This window comes from Pteropus alecto, unplaced genomic scaffold (genome assembly GCF_000325575.1).
Source record: "Pteropus alecto unplaced genomic scaffold, ASM32557v1 scaffold24, whole genome shotgun sequence".
NCBI lineage: Eukaryota > Metazoa > Chordata > Mammalia > Chiroptera > Pteropodidae > Pteropus > Pteropus alecto.
The window spans coordinates 14,608,342-14,621,387 of NW_006439192.1; positions in this window are offsets into that span (position 1 = coordinate 14,608,342).

Consider the following 13,046-nt stretch of genomic DNA (forward strand, 5'->3'; position numbering starts at 1 on the left):
TTATGGATGTGTCTTCTTGGGTGAGGGAAATAAAGGAAAAAATGAACAAATGGGACTACATTAAACTAAAGAGGTTTTGCTCAGCTAAGGAAACCATCGACAAAACTAAAAGGCAACCTACTGAAAGCAAACTGATGTTCACCAATGATACATCTGATAAGGGGTTAATATGCAAAATATTAAAGAAATTCATACAACTTAACACCAAAAAGACAATTTGATTAAAAAATGGGCAGAGGACCTGAATAGACATTTGTCCAAAGAAGACATACAGATGGCCCAATAGACATATGAAAAGATGTTCAACATCATTAATCTTCAGGGAAATCCAAATTAAAACCACAATGAAATATCGCATCACACTGGTCAAAATGGCTATCATCAATAAGTTAACAAACAAGTGTTGGTAAAGATGCGGAGAAAAGGGAATCCTCACGCACTCTGGGTAGACTTGTAAACTACTGCTACTATAGAAAACAGTACAACGTTTCTCCCCAAAATTAAAAATAGAACTGCAATACGACTCAGCAATTCCACTTCTGAGTATTTATCCAAAGAAATCCAAAACACTAATTCAAAAAGATATATGCGCCCCGATTGCAGCATTATTTATCATTTCCAAGATATGGAAACAACCTAAGTGTCCACCGATAGTTAAAGATGTGGCTAAGTGAAATAAGTCAGAGACAAATACCATATGATTTCACTTGTATGTGGAATCTGAAAAACAAATGAACATAACAAACAAACTCATAGGTACAGAGAACAAACTGATGGTTGCCAGATGGAGGGTGGTTGGGAAGGCTGGGTGAAAAAGGTGAAGACATTAATGTGTATACATCGCCAGTTATAAAAACAGTCATGAGAATGTAAACTACAGCATGGTAAGTAATATAGTCGATGTTATAATAACTACGTATCATGTCAGAAGAGTACTAAATTTATTGAGATGATCACTTTGTAAATTATATAAATGTCTCAGTGCTATGTTGTAAATCTGAAATTAATTTTGTATGTCAATGGTAATTGAAAAATAAAAAATAAAATTTAGAAGTGGCTTAGACAAGAAAGGCTATTATCTCCTATGATAAGATGTCAAATGGTAAATGATTTTAGGGCTGGTTAATTGAGCAGTTCAAAAATAACACCAAGTTTCTTACATTTTCTGCTTTGCTGGTGTTATGGGCTGAATTGTGTCTCCCAAAATTTATATATTGAAACATGAACCTTTACTATCTCAGAATGTGACTGTTTTTGGAGGTAAGTTAAAATGAGGCCATTGAGTGGGCTCTAATCTAATCTTATTGGAATCCTTATGAGAGAAAATTTGAACACACAGGAAGACACCAAGAGTGTGCACTCACAGAGAAAAGAGTATACAAGAACACTGCTGGATGAAGGACATCTGCAATCCAAGGAGAGGAAAATCAAAAGAAACCAATCCTGCTGACAACTTGATTTTGAATTTCTAGCCTGCAGAATTCTGATTGTGAGAAAATAAATTTCTGTTGTTTAAAAAAAAAAAAAGACAATCCTGCCATTTGTAACATGGACAAACCTGGAAGGTGTTAAATGAGATAAGCCAGACACAGAAAGACAGATACTATATGATCTCACCTATATGTGGAATATAAAAAAGTCAAACTCATAGAATCAGAAAGTAGGAACAGGGGTTGTCAGGGGATTGGCGGAGGGGTAAAGAGAATGGGGAGATGTTGAACAAAGGTATGAAATTTCAGTTATAAATGAATAAGTTCTGAGGAATCCAATGCACAGTATGATGATTATAGTTAATAATACTTTACTGTATACTTGAAATTCGCTGAGTAGTTCTTAAATGTTTTCACCACACACACACACAAATGCTATATGAGGTGATGGATTTGTTAACTTGATTGTAAAAATCATTTTACAATGTTTAATATATATTAATTAATTACTTTGTACACCTTAAAAATCATGTTGTACAACCTTAATGTATACAATCTTTGTCAATTGTACCTCAATAAGGCTGAGGGGTGGGAAACTAAGCATGAAAAGCAAATAATAAAAGTAAAATGAATTAAGAAAAACAAACTATGGGAACCTCTTTGTAAAACTTATAGTTAGAAGCTAGTCAAATGTACGTTAGTTAAGTCACCAATGGGGAGAAGAATAAGGGAAAATCAACAATGGCTAAGAATATTCCAAAAATGAGAAAATTCAAAAAGCCATAGATTCAAGAACTACTGTGATGAAAATGAATCCTTAAGCACATCATGGTAGAACTGCCAAAAATCAAAACAAAGAGAAAGCTCAAAGGCATTTTCAGTAAAGCCAAATACAGATAATTTATCAGCAAGAAACCCACAGTTAAGGGAATACTAAGAGGTATTAATCAGGCAGAAGAAGAGCAAGAAAAGATAAACCAAAAAGGTATAGGTAAGTGAGAAAATCTAAAGAAATAATGGCTGTTTAAAGCAAGGTCTTTCTCGTATTATTTAAAATAAAAGTCCATTAAAGTACCCAAGAAAAAAGTGATACTTCCACTCTGAATACAGAAAACTGCAAGACAATATTATTCTCAAACTAAAAATGAGCAAGAGCTAGATAAAATACAAAGACACATTTTTTCTGAAATGGTCAAAGAGCTGAAGTTGCAAGTCACTTTAAGAAATTGAATGCTGAGGAGTGACAAGCTCTTCCAAAAAGAGACATAGAACTGTTACATTTTTAGTAGGGCACATACAAGAATAACAAAAAATTAACACTATTCTAAAGGCAAAATGTAGGATAGGCCTGAATACCAGTTCACATAACAGGGGAGCTCTAGACACAAAGAGGGTGTCTATTTAATTGCTAACTCTTTTACACACCCCTTCAGTATTTTTAATAGAAAGACTGAGGGTAGAGAAGATGACTAAAGAGTTTCCTTAGTGCTGCAAGTATGTGACATGTGATGATAAAATCTCACTGGAGATGGGAAAGAAATACTGACTGCTTCTCTAACCCTCCTGAAGGAGCAGTAGCTGATTATCTTGCATATAGGCCTGCCTGGATATAGAGTCAAACCTATCTGGCCTGAATACCTAAGGAATAGTTGGGAATAGTTGGGAAAAACTTTTATCATGCTTCAGAAGTCAAGGCAAACATCCACTGATTCGGGGGAGGGCAGATGCAAAATCTTCTGCCCTTGTGGGAGAGGCAGGAAAAACAGGCCCCGAATGCCTCAGCAATACTAAACAGTGTTCTGTAATCATGAGCAAAAGGGAGATAACTTCCTTCTGATCAAGGCCCACATCAGACATAAGGCAGAGTGTGACTGGTCAAAATGGCTATCATCAATAAGTTAACAAATAAGTGTTGGTAAAGATGCGGAGAAAAGGGAATCCTCACGCACTCTGGGTAGACTTGTAAACTACTGCTACTATAGAAAACAGTACATTTCCCCCAAAATTAAAAATAGAACTGCAATATGACTCAGCAATTCCACTTCTGAGTATGTATCCAAAGAAATCCAAAACACTAATTCAAAAAGATATATGCGCCTCAATTGCAGCATTATTTATCATTTCCAAGATATGGAAACAACCTAAGTGTCCACCGATAGTTAAAGATGTGGTACATATATACACTGGAATGTTATTCAACCATAAGAAAATGGATCTTGCCATTTGTGACATAATGGATGGACCTGGAGGTTGTTCTGCTCACTGAAATTATACAGAGTATGTGGAATCTGAAAAACAAATGAACATAACAAACAAACTCATAGGTACAGAGAACAAACTGATGGTTGCCAGATGGAGGGTGGTTGGGAAGGCTGGGTGAAAAAGGTGAAGACATTAATGTGTATACATCGCCAGTTATAAAAACAGTCATGAGAATGTAAACTACAGCATGGTAAGTAATATAGTCGATGTTATAATAACTATGTATCATGTCAGAAAGTACTAAATTTATTGGGATGATCACTTTGTAAATTATATAACTTTTTAAAAATTATAGAAGAAGAAGATGTACCTTCTACTTTGTTTTGGGAGGAGCCTTACCCTGACATCAAAACCAAAGATATTATAAAAAATAAAATTATAAAATTAATATTCATCATGAACATAGTAACAACGATTTTTAAACTATTAAAGAAATCAAATTCAGTGATAAATAGTATAATGTGGCATGAACAACTGTGTTTTATTCCAAGAATATAAGGTTGTTTCAACATTTGGAAATCAATAAATATGATTTTCCATATTAACAGAATAAAGAAAAAAATGATCCTCTTGATAGATGCAGAAGAAATATTTGAGAAATTTTATAACTCATTAACATCGTGACTAATAATCTTAGCAAACTAGGAAAAAAAGTTAAGATTCTCAATGAATAAAACCTCAGCAATCCTACAACCAATGTTATAATAAATGATGTAAGACTGAACACCTCCCTCTGTATTAGTTGGCTAATAAAGTACCACAATAAACAAATATTTATTGAGTTTCTACCATACACTAAGACATCCCTAGATGCTAGTAGATACAGAAGTGGAAAAGATGAGACAAAAACCTGTTTTCATGGAGCATATATTTCGCTGGAAATAAATAAGTGAAAAGCAGTTTCTCAAATAATATTTTGTTCAATGTCATTTTATAACATTGATGACATGCTTTAGGAACTTAACTCTGTTTATGTCAATTAGCCTGTGGTAAAATTGGTTATATATCGTTTTGCTTAAAGTTGCATAACTCATCAACATTAAGTGAGGACTTACTATGTAATTTTTAGTAAGTAAAATAGAAATAAATACATGGAGAAAATAAAGGATAAAATATCCAGGAGTGAGATATTGTTTTAAATGGATTAGTCAGAGAAGATCTCATTTGCAATGGCAAATTTGAGCAAAGTCTTCAAGGAGGTGTGGTAACAAGCCAAGTGGAAACCTGAAGGAAAGCCTTAGTGGGAACATAAAATTTAAAGGCACAGAATAGCTGGGATATGTAATTAACAGGATGGAAATCGGTATGGCCAGAGCAAAGATGGGAGAAGGGATATTTCTTTAAATTGATGAGGATAATGCTAAGAGTGTTTGTAAGAAGAGGAACTTGAAATAGTGAGTAGAGATGATTGTCTAAAGAAATTACTTCTTATGCATGCATGTATATATTTGTAATGGGGAAAAATAGAAATGTGTTTAGATATTATTGATAAAACATTTTTTCACTATATTCTTTCTATAGAATGGACTGTTCCTGTAATTGATGTGATACATGTTATATAAACCATATAGCAAAATACTCCAGAAAATATTAAAAGAATCTATTAATTTTTATTAAGGTAATTAGCAAAACAAAGAAGGTCATATTGTAGTTACTGTTAAGCTGGCAGAGGTTCAAATAAATTGGTATACCAAGGCAAAGAAAAGAGTATGCATTGAAAAGAGACATAAGGGCAGAGAAAGGAGTGTTACAAATTTTAATGATTTAATTAAACACATTGGACTAAATATAGACCACATAGAGCTGGAATTGGATAGGAAGCATTATCAGCTGATCTGTGGTATGAACTAGCCCTAAGGACTCCTGAAAATTTGGCCCCTAGTCAAGTATTCCTTGCCACACTAACCCAATGAATCTATACTGGATCCACCTACATGAGACTGTGGGTAAATTTACTTTGTAACCAACTGGAGATTTGTAACACACTGTTGAGATTCATTATTGAGTAACCTTAAGTTATGGGTAACCTGAAATTAATGAGATGGAGCTGAAGGTTTCCTGAGTCTGATGGCTTGCTTTAATTAAGACAGTCTGAACCCACAGAGCCTTATTTCTAATATGCAGGGTAAGGACGCTGAGTAATGTGCTTGAGAGTCACCAGCCCTCCAGAACCTGACTATGCATGCTATGTTGCCTGCCTCATTTCCTTCTTTAAATTAAACTTGGTGGTAGCCAATTTTATCTTGTATATTTGATTTTCAACTTAAAAACAAAGCCACTGATTCTGGGCAAACAGATTAGGGCTTGCAGTAAGATTGAAGAATTATTTACCTATTGATCATGTATTCTAGTATACCACGGAAACTCATTAGAAAACTATACTAAAAAATGATTTAAAAATCATTTACATCAATATTAATCACTCTAATGGGTCTAGGAACCACCCATACAAAATGTGTGTAAGTTTGATAGAGAAAAAATTTTAATGAATTAAAGATAAATGTTTTTAATAAATTGAGAGATTTGCTACATTCACGAGTATTTATTTAAACCCAAATTAAAGACTGAGCTCCACATTGATTTAAAAAATGTACTCTAAATTTTTTTGTAGAAGAATGTTGCAAATACTTAAGTCAACTTTGTTGAAGAAAATAAAAATGAGAAGATTCTTTCTAACATATGTAAATGCATTTTAAATGGCCATAATGTTTTTAAAATACTATTAGACTAGACCAGGAAAAGATACATATAATAAAACAAGATAGAAATGCACATATCTATTTTATATCCATTTATATAATATTTATATCCATTATTTACAGTTTATAATTATAAACATAAATGTTCTAAATTATAAAGTAGTTAGATAATTAATGGCAAACGAGGACTGTTGAATAGTAGTGGGGAAATTGGCTCAATACATGAAATAAAACAAGACATATCACTTCAAATTGTTCTTTTGCCTACTTAGATAAATTAGGAAAAAAATATAGCTCACCTACACATTTTGTTTATATTAAATGTTTTTACATTAAATTTAAATTTTTAAAAATAATGTGACTTCTGAGATATTATAAGCATTTCTTACATTCATATCTCTTTTTCTAAATGTATCCATTAGCATATAATACTGTTTAACATCCATTTTTACACAACTAGAAAAAACACAAAGCTTTTCTTTACTAACAATATTTTTTGGAGAATTACAATTATTTGAACTCATAAGTTCTATGTTAAGTGATGTGATAATAAAAATATTTCCAATAATCTATCAGCTTCCAATTTGATTTGATCACTTTTTGACTATCTTGAAAGCAATTGGAAACCATTTCACATACAAGTGACTTAAAAGCTATTCATTAAGGTCATCTACTTTCACAACTTCCGAGACATCAATTAAATTAGAGTTGTTCACATTCTTTTTTTTATTAATAATGCTATATATATGACTTTTTATTCTTGACTGGATAGATGATAAATGATAGGTTCTCATTTTTTATAGTAGTTACCATCTATAAAGTTACTGCAGAAACTGAATTAGCAAATACCGAACCAGTGGGAAGATAGGTAGGTAGATAGATGGAATGACGGAATGAGGAAAATCATTGAATATTGGCAGAGGCCAACAGCAATTATTGCAGAAGTACTACACTATGTATTTTCCTTCACTCTCCCTCTTAGTTACTCTCACATTTATTATCTGAGATGTTTCATTATTTTTCATTTTTAAGTCTTCTTAAAATTAAAAAAAAATTATTACAATTGACATTATATTAGTTTCAGGAGTACGGCATAGTGGTTAGACATATATATGTGTATATATAATTTATGAAGTGATCCCCCAATTAGTTTAGTACCCACCTGGCACTATACATAATTATTACATTATTGCCTATATTCTCTATGCTGTACTTTACATTCCATGACTATTTTGTAACTACCAATTTGTACTTAATTCCTTCATGTTTTTCACTCGCCCTTCCAAACCCCCTCCTATCTGGCAACTATCAGCTTGTTCTCTGTATCTATGTCTGTTTTTGTCTATTCATTAATTTTGTTCTTTAGATTCCACATATAAGTGACCATATGGCATCTTGTCTTTCTCTGACTTATTTCATTTAGCATAATACCCTCTAGGTCCATTCATGTTGTCTCAAATAGTAAAAGTGTTTTTTTTTTTTTTCCCCCCAATGGCTAATATCCCATTGTATATATGAATTAGATTTTCTTTATCCAATTGTTTATTGATGAGCACTTAGGTTACTTCCATATCTTGGCTATTATAAATAGCACTGCAGTGAATATAGGGTTGCATAAATCTTTTTGAATTAGTGTTTTGGGTTTCTTCAGAGGAATACCCTGAAGTGAAATTGCTGAGTCACAGGTAGTTCTATTTTTCATTTTTTGAGGAACCTCCAAACTGTTCCAGAATGGCTGCACCAATTTGCAATCCCACCAACAATATATGAGGGTTCTCTTTTCTTCACATCTTTGCCAACACTGTATATTTATGATAGCCATTCTGACAGGAGTGAGATGATAGCTCATTTGGTTTTAATTTCCAGGTCTCTGATAATTAGTGATATTGGGCATATTTTCACATGTCTGTTTGCAATCCGTACGTCCTCATTGGAGAAATGTCTATTCAGGTCCTCTGCCCATTTTTTAATTGTATTGTTTTTTTCAATGCTGAGTTATGAGTTGTTTGTATATTTGGATATTAGCCCCTTATCAAACATATGACTTGCAATTATTTTCTTTCATTCAGTTTGTGATTGTGGAAAACTTGGAAAATGAATGTTCTAAGACAAATGCTAATGATAACTAAGATATATTAATTGACATAGTTTACAAATTGTATTTCATATCAATGTACAGTTCATAAATGATAATTCATGCCAAATAACCTCATACTTGTGAAATGTATTATAACAATGTACAGCTAAAAAATCAAGGTTCAGACAGATTTGGTTAATCATCAAAGGTCACATTGCAAGTAGGTGGGAGAGCTATAGACCACAGCTAATGCCATTTTATAAAAGTTCAAGTTTTATTTATATTTACAATTACAGTTTAATTTAACATAACACTTCTAGTAAAATCATATAAGACTACATATTGTTTAGGGTGTTTTATAGACAGTGTTCTTTGATTTAATAATTACATTAAATTCCCATATTGGCCACTTATGGTTAGAAGCATTACTATTCATTCCCATTTCACATTAGAGAAAACTGACACTTAAAAAATTTAAGTAACTTGCTCAAGTTTGCATAACTATCAAGTGATGGAACTTGAGTCATATCCAGTCTTATTAATCTTCAAACTTAAGAAATTTAACCTGTACTTTCCACAAAAATATATGAAGACTGGGTCCACATCATTTCCAAATACACAGTGCATCCACTGTCACTAAACCCTGTTACTTTTTTCATACTCAGCCAGTTTCATAAATCTTTAGGTTATCTACATATAAGCATGTGCAGGTTTTAAATAGACAAACTAATTTGATTTTGTTCTTTTATATTTTAATTTTCAATGAGAATATTAATGTAAATATTTTGCTAATCCTATATTAGAACTCTGTGGAAATAGAACCAGCCAAAATATTTGTGAAGTGCAAAATTGAAATAATTAGAAAGAAAATATACTCAAATCTTTGAATTTTACAGCATTTAAGATATGTATAAAATGACTGAAATAAAGTGTTATCACATCTTTTCTAATTACGGTTATGTCAAGTATCTCTTATTTACTAGCTTTAACAAATCTCTTTCACTGATTATTTTCACCTATTTCATTTACAAGTTAACTAAAATATAACAAATAATCATGGAAAATTTTATGATACTGAAGGTAGACTAAGCGAAGCTAAAAAAATCTATTAAGATTTTGATTTATGACTTCTAAGTATTCTCATTTAACTCTGATATCTAGTTAAAAATTATGAAAATATGATAGAAAACACTTCATTTATTTTATTTTCCCAAGAAAACAACCAAAAGAAAAAATAGCTCAGGTGCCAAAAATTTACTCACCTTTTAGACTATCTTTTTTTAAAAAGCCTACAACACATGATATTCCTAGGTGGTTTCCCATCCAAGTACTAACTAGGCCTAACCCTGCTAAGCTTTCAAGATCAGACAAGATTAGGCATGTTCAAAGTGGCATGGCCGTAGATTAGACTATCTTGCTATTTGTTTTATATTTTACAAATGTTAAAAAGATACAGCAAAATAAATTACAGAAGACACCTGCAAAGCAATGAGTATAAGTTTGGAGCATAACATTGCCATGATTATAACCAGGGACGTTTTGTAATTACACAGTGATTAACAACTGTATTTATATTTTCTTGTCTGGTTGCCATAACTTCTTTTTTGAAGGTGCATTAATATGAGCATTGAAAAAGAATCCCAATGACTCTGAAATATCCAACATATTTTGCTTGAAGATTATGCAAATCAGTTCTTAAAGTCTCATTAAAAGATAATATTTAAGCTGAACACTAAAAATTTCCTGTTAAAATTTATATCAGTGAAGCATGGAGTTAGTAGGTAGCACCTTTGTGGTATACTGTGCACACCACCATGCTACATAAATATTCTATTTGCATCTCATTTTTTATATATTAAATATCTAGGACATTTTCTCTTCCTTTATTATGATATATGCATATATATTTTAGTATGTGTGACAGAACATTTCCATGCAAATTTGATGTCTATTTTGAGAGAAATTATAAAATTTTCAGTGTAGGATCTGAATTCTCTATATAGTGAAGTATATTAGAACTGAGTATAAATGTGAGAGCTTCTCTCAATGTCAAAAAAGTTGGGATTTGGGAAAAGTTAGAGAAATAATTAAGAAGATCCTTGTAAACCTAGTGCACTTTGTTTGGCCTTTTTCACTTAGGTGAAACAAACAAAAAATGCTACTAACAAAATATTTAGATTTAATGGTGGTCCCACAGTGTTTTGCTCTATTAGATGCTTAGAGTGACTAGCTTTGTCAAATTTTGTTACAAATTGGAGAGCAATTTAATAGACATATTAACAAATTTAAAATACATTTTAGATAATTTAAGAATTCAAGAAATCAGTAAATCATAGTAATATTAAGAAATGTCATAATTAAACTTACGTAAGATTGTTTGGATGTCTTCATACTTCTAAATAAGACAGATAATTTTCTTTGATACAGGAAAGACATCAAATTTCACCAAGTGATGCATGGATTATAATTTATGAAGGAATCAGTAGTCCTCAAAAGACAAATAAAGCTGAGAAAGAATTTAAGTGATCAAATCAAAAATCCACTCACACTTGATGCTTGCAGTATTTGTTTTCCATTCATATCTATTTACAGAGAATTGATTTGCTTCATAAATATAAAATTATGTTCAGGCAAAAAATATCTACATATATATATAAACAAATATCTTTGGAAATACTGAAGATTGTTTACAGCAATATCTTTGAACTGAGTAGAGGATCAAAGGGTGTTATGTTTCTGTGGCACTAGATTTCTGGTTTTAATTTCGTTTTTAGAGCAGGCTATATTAACTTTGTAATGTGGATAATTGGAAATGCATTAGGGAGCATTCGGACAAGCTGACCGTATTCACATTTCATTTCTTTGTGAATGTCTGTATATATTTGTCGGAAATGACTTTCCCTCTTTGGAACTTTTCAATGATGAGCTATATTTTGCAAAAGTGCACTAGTGCTATGATTTATTTTGAAGGGATTCTCATTAAGTTCTACACTGCTGTATTGAAATACATGATTATGCTAAAAATGCTGACACAAATATTTTTTTCATATTACTCTTTAAGTTGGTTGATTTTCTGTGAATGTTAAATCAAAGACAAGAGCTTGCTCTTCCTCATCTGCATAGAGATGAAGATGCTGCATATATTCTTTATTTCTGCCTGCATTGTCAAATATATATATGGGAGGAAGAAAATATTCTAAGAAAATGTTTAATAAAGTCTTCATTTTTATATTACAGGTAGGCTATTTTAAAAATTACTTATCATAATAAACATTTCTCTGCATGCTCAATAAGGCCTATGTAAATTGAATGATTAAGTTAATATTTAAAATATACTTTATATCAAATTTTAATGTCACAGTTAGTTAAGGATGTGATTTAATAATGTTTCTCAGTCAAGTTTCTTTAGAAAATACATTCGAATAATTCATATCTGCATTTTGCCTAAATGTAAGTTTGTATTAAATTCCTCCTATTAGTTCATCAGAAATTGCTTTCAATTTAAAATATGTGCCTTCTTTAAAGAATTTACATTTTTAAATGATGATAGTATACTAATCATTTTTCAGATATTGCTTATGGCATCTTTGGGAAATGTATCTTTAACAATACAGTAAATGAGTCTTTGGTTCTTTTTAGTACATATTTTACAAGTAGAAATATTAAAAATATATAATTATAAAACATAATATGTCGTGATTTAATTCCCTGTCTGTATCAGAATGAAAGTAAAACATCAAGGAAAATGTACTTGAAATCACTCTTAAAAAATTGTTAGCATAACATGGTAGAAGATGTGAAACACTTTTCTATCAAAAATATTTTTACTCTGTATTGATATTATAACTGACCAAACCTCCCCTTTTTTGTGTTAGATGGTAAAAAAATAGAAGTACATGCTATGCTCTCTTCTGAAGTGAAGTTGAATTATTTTATATACTATTTCTCTCCTCTTCAGTTTTTTCTTTATATATTTATATTTATTGTTATTCCCACTGCATAAAAACTGGATGTAAATATTTTAGAGAATAATATATGTATAATCCAAAATATATGTATAGTATACTAACTTTGATTTTTACAATGGATTTGCCTATAACACTTCTTGACAATAGCTGTTTGTGGTACACAGACCAGAATGCAATGTTGGATGTCTACAGATAATATTCTCCACTCATGTGCATATTATTGAATCAGATGGTCATCTTATTGAATAAAGTATCATGAAGCCAGGAACTTAGTACTATTTATAATTATATCTCTGGTACCTAGAAAGTTGATTCTTCATAGGCACTGAAAATTGATTGAATAAGAATTCAGTTTTTTCATTTTTTAAGAATTATCAAATCCAAATACTTAGTTCAGTTTTGAAATGCACCCATATCAGGGCATGAGAAACTGCTCATGGGGAGTATAGCTAGGCATCTAATATTGCTCAAAAGTCACATTCTAGGTGTTTTTATTGATGAATTGAGTAAGTTTGATTCCAGCATTCACATACTAAATTAGCTCATAGACACATGCAGTGCAAGAAACAAAATTATATTGAAACCACTAGTTGACCCAGTGTACACAGCA